Source organism: Anoplolepis gracilipes, chromosome 13 (genome assembly GCF_047496725.1).
Source record: "Anoplolepis gracilipes chromosome 13, ASM4749672v1, whole genome shotgun sequence".
Lineage (NCBI taxonomy): Eukaryota > Metazoa > Arthropoda > Insecta > Hymenoptera > Formicidae > Anoplolepis > Anoplolepis gracilipes.
Window position 1 is genome coordinate 1,089,307 of NC_132982.1, and position 5,911 is coordinate 1,095,217.

Genomic DNA, 5,911 nt, shown 5'->3' on the forward strand with positions numbered 1-5,911 from the left:
TAAAGAATGACCTATAAACAAAAAAATTTAATTCATAAATTTATTTATTTATTCTTTCTTTCTTCTTCCTTTTCAATTTATATTCTTACATTTATATTCTTTTTTTTCTCTCTGTTAATTCATTATTATATTCTTTTCACGTTATCTTTCATTCATATGGCTTTTCTTTTTCCTTACATATAAATAATTTATGTATTTCCATTTTATAACTTTCGTGAAATACACAATGAGTTATTTTCTCTTTCTATTTTGCTGTTCTAAATATTTCTACATATAATTGTTTACTTTGATATAAAAATAATCCTTATGACAATTGATTTTATTTATTTATATTATGAAAAATGTATATAAAGTGGTATATGAATACTTCACTTTTATGTTATTTTGTATATATGTTTCACAACATATATTTATATATATATATGTTGTGAAACATATATACAAAATAGCATAAAAATGAAGTATCTATAATTTATGTATACCACTTTATATACATGTTTCATAATATAAATAAATAAAATCAATTGTCATAAGGATTATTTTTATATCAAAGTAAACAATTATATGTAGAGATATTTAGAATAGCAAAATAGAAAGAGAAAATAACTCATTGCGTATTTCACGAAAGTTATAAAATGGAAATACATAAATTATTGTATGTAAGGAAACAGAAAAGCTATACGAATGAAAGATAACGTGAAAAGAATATAATAATGAATTAGCAAAAAGAGAGAAAGAAAGAGAGAGAGAGAGAGAAAGAGAGAGAGAGATAGAGAGAGAGAGAGAGAGAGAGAGAGAGAGAGAGAGAGAGCGCCGAGTGGGAGGATTTATGGGGCGATCGTTCCGGGGTCCGAGATCTCGACGCGGAGTTTCCACATTTGTATGCGGATATATTCGACCTCCGCAGGCTATTTGAAAAGGAGCCCCTCGTATTGTAAGTATACGCAAATTTTTAAATATTTTTTCTTTTTAAAGTACTAATAAAAATGTTCATTTTCTTTTCTGTTACAGACGCAGCTATCACGAGTTCCCCCGCCGCCTCGCTCCAACGGATTTTTAGTTTTTAAATTTTATATTTTTTATATCTCGTTAGATAATAAAAATTATAGGTCATATAACAATTTTCATATTTTTATATCTTTTATATTTTTAAATTTATATCTTTTTATATTTTTAATTTTAAAACACACACACACACACACACACACACACACTCTTTATATGTATACACACATACACACTTTTTAAATAAAAATTTATGTTAAACTTATATATATATATTACTTATTTGCGCCTTTTTCATCTATTCCATCTTTCTTCCTCTGTATTAGATAGAATTAGATAATAAGATATAGATTAGATAAGATTTGTTTCGGACACGTTTGACGACCACAGCACGTTTTTATTAAAGTCATGGATCTTGTGCAAAAAGAAGATCTGCACGGCCAAACAACAATTGACCTTTTTACTTCGCTGCAGAAGACTGGACCTTATGCCTATACACATTAAAAACCTCAAAACTAACATCACTTTCCATATTAGTATTAATCGTAAGTTTCATAAATTTATATTGACAAACCAACATACGTTGTTAAATTTCGAGATAGAAGACATAAACATTAATTTAAAATATCTTTCAAAAAGGATTGTTGATATTGAGAAAGGACTTTTTGACTGTTTACCACATGACTTGTTGTCTAACTTTTTCGAACTTAATAAATAAAAAATCTTATCTTTTGACCTTAAAACAAAGAATAATTCGATTAAAAAGATTAACAATTTAAAACTAAAACATAATTTCAAAGAAGATCCTTTTTCAATGTTGACACATCTAAATGGCTTGTGAACATTAGTGGTAAGACGATTCCCGACAATGTATCCATGCTTCTGAGCTTGGGCGATAATTTTGCGTTACCCATTAATTCGTCACGCAGTAATGATCGAGTCAAGGTAGTACTAGATGTTGTCAAGAATTTTGAGTCTTGTTCAGATAAGATTCCCACTGATTTGTTAGAAACAACGAGAATTTCGGTTGCTAATACACTCCAGAGATTCTTGAGTTCGAAAAAACATATAAGTTATGTCGACAAGCATATTCTTGGTATTTTTTCACGTTCAAAAAAGTTTTTATTTGACAATAAAGACATTTTAAATAAATAAATGAAATCAGTGCTCTCTTAAATATAAACTAAGAATAATAAATTATAATCGGCTATAGAGAGCAAAAATGTGTCATGAACAAGCGAAATGGGTATTAATTAACAAAAGATATAAAAATTACAAAGTTAGGTATAATATAAATGATATTAGAAAATTTAGCACTTAATCATATATAAGTCGCAATACAATCAAGTAACAAACCGCCAATATCCAAATAATATCTCGCAATAACGCAAAGTTACATGAACGATGATATTAAAATACGATTAAATGTTAAAAAATTTAATTAAAAATAAAGATACAAATAAAAATACAAATAGTTACTTATAATGCGGACGTTTCGAGTTCAAATTTGAGTCTTCTTCAGCGCGATATTTAAATTACAATAGGATTTACATGAACCCAGAAATATAAATAATAAATTATACATAAAAATGCAATTAAGCCATCGACTTATCTATCATGAACCATCTCCGATGGGTGTTTATTAATGTTTTTAGCAGACGACGGAGTCAACATTACAAAAAAGTCACTGACCTGGTAATATTGTTTGTGAATATTCAATGCTCGTTGAAATCTGTAAAATTGGTGAAGTTTTTAAAAAAATGGAAAAAGTAAAATCAGTCTGTAATAATCATCAATCAATAACTGTTGGGTCACTCACTCCTTAACAATATTTTGTGACGGTTGATAATAATTTGTTGACTCAACTCCGTGTACTGTGGAGGTCGCTCGGATAATGTCAAAAAACGATACAAGTTACCTGTTTATATAATGTTGTTCCCACCACTATATTTTTGGAAGAGTATTAACAAAGACATTTTAGTCACCAAGGCCGACAAGGGTCAGGCCACCGTGATAATGAATAGGACTGATTATTTGCAAAAAATGGAATTGTTGTTGAATGATAAATCTACCTACAAAAAGATAAATAAAGATCCATTAAACCACTTACGAATAAGATAAATATACTATTAAAATCATGGTGATAATGAATTGATTGATGAAAAAACGTACAAACATCTTAGGCACTAACGGTAATCTACCTCGTTGTTACGGTCTATCCAAGATCCATAAATCAGGTTTTCCTTTAAGAGTTATTGTTTCGTCTATTGATGGCCCTCTCTATAACGTCTCCGCATACATACATGACATACTACATAGATCAATTAAAAAGCCAGCCTCACACATTAAAGACGGTTGGTCCTTTTCTGCTAAGATCAAAGATACGATTATCGATAACAAGGATTTGATGATCTCATTAGACGTGAGTTCTTTATTTACTAATATCCCTAAAGATTTAGTTTTGAGTGCCATCAAGAAACGTTGGAATGACATTATTTTCGTCACGAACTTTACTCTTCCGCAATTTTTACATATAATTGAATTGATTTTAGACTCGACCAGTTTTAGTTTTAATGGCCTTTTTTATGAACAAATTTTTGGAAGTCCAATGGGTTCTCCCTTATCTCCGATTTTGGCCGACATAGTCATGGATGACCTAGAGTCACATTGTCTACATTCTTTAAGTTTTAACGTCACCACCTATTATCGATATGTTGACGATATTTTCGCAGTAGTTCCGCGCATAGGCTTAGACGAAATGATAGAGACTTTTAATAATTTTCACCCCCGATTGAAATTTACCGTTGAAATAGAACATAACAATTCCATTAGTTTTTTAAATACAACGATTATGCGTGTCAACAACACACTTATAACCAATTGGTTTAGGAAGCCTACATGGTCGGGAAGATACATTACCTTTCACTCTAACCACCCAACAAAGTATAAAATAAATACTATATACAATCTCGTTGATCACGCCTTACTACTCTCAGATGTCAGATTCCACAAAGAGAATATAAATATAGTTTGTAAAACGTTACGTAATAACTGCTTCCCTGAACAATTTGTTGAGCGACATATCCAAAAAAGGATCAATGTTTTGAAGAATCGTAAAACCACTAACGCTGATGAATCTATCAAAAAATTACAGCTGAAAAATTTTTTTATGTTACTACCTTATGTTAAAGATTTTAGTTCATGTTTGCGCCGATCAATACAAGACACGGGTTTGAGTGTTGCGTCGATAGTAACGAATAAGCTTAACACATTGATAAGACGTGGCAAAGATATGTTACATATTGATAATAGAACTAATGTCATATATAAAATTCGTTGTAAGGATTGTGATGCGTTTTACATAGGCCAAACAAAAAGACATTTGCGCACACGGCTTAAAGAACATTGTAAAAATATAAAATTGCATCCTTCGTGTCAATTCGTAATTAGTAAACATAGATTTAAATTCGGACATGACTTTGAATGGGATAGCCCAGATATTTTACATAATAAGAAATTTATAAAAAAGAGAGAAATAGCCGAAATGTTTCTTATCAAGAAATTTAACAACAATACAATAAACTTACAAAAAGACACAGAAAATCTACATAATATTTATGACAAGATTATAAAGATCGTTTAAAATGTTTTTAAAAAATCGATAGTTTAGTTTCGAGATTAGTTTTGACAAGACGTGTTCCATCACTTGTTGGTTCGTCATATCAATATCTACAACAGCAAAATGTTTAATTAACTTCCACTTGTACAACACATTGTTATACATCTTTGTTCACTCGAATGTATGTACTAAATTAATTTGTTTTTTGATTGATTTACCGCGTTTACCTTCTTGGTTCAATTTATAAGTAATTTGTTATTCATTATAGTTAAACTTGAAAAGGACCAGAACCAAATGGTCGAAACGTCGTCGTAATATTAAATAAAGACATTATTGGCTAGTTTGGTCGTTCTACTTATATTAACTATTATAATATTTAATATTATAAAAAAACTTAACATACAAAAATTATCTTTTTCTTGCGTATGCCTTAGCCTCCGTCTTATCGCGCCTCCGCTATCCTCCTTCCTCTCTATTCTTTCTCTCGCATCCATAACACACTCTCCTTCTCGCTATCCTCCTTCCTCCGTATTCTTTCTTTCGCACCCATATCTTCTTTTTCTACCATCATGCTCTCCTTTTCCTACCATCATGCTCTGCTTTTCCTATCATCATGCACTCCTTGTCATACACATACAGCGCCTTCCTTCTTACACCACGTCATACTCTCCTTGTCCTACGCTATATAGAACGCCTATAGCACCGTCTCTCTCTACCACGTTGCGAACGCCTATCGCACCGTCTCTCTCTACCGCGTTGCGAACGCCTATCGCATCGTCTCTCTCTACCACGTTGCGAACGCCTATCGCGTCGTTAACATGGGTATATAAAAATTTATTAATATTAATCTAATTATTTATTGCAAATATATATTATAGATAAACAGAGTGGGGTGAATATTTTATCTATAACAGTTGCCATTCCTCTCTTTCACCATCAGACCTCCGCAATCAGTCGGAGAGGACACTCCCTCCACCTGCAGGACACTGCAGAACCATATATATGTACCCCCCCCCTTCCCCCTCAATCTGGGGGGAACATTTGGTACCCCCCTTTCCCCTCAATCTGGGAGGACATTTGATACCTCCCCCACGAACATATCAGTACCGGGGGTGAGGTAAGCGGTTCCCCCGCTTAGTATGGGAGATCACTTGCAGCACACAAATTTTTGAAAATTCATTTCACAGACTTGATTGAAAATAGTTCAATTTTTATTTCATAAGTCATATATAAAAAACTAGGTTCTAAAATATCCTATATGTATATTTTTACGATTGAATTTAATAC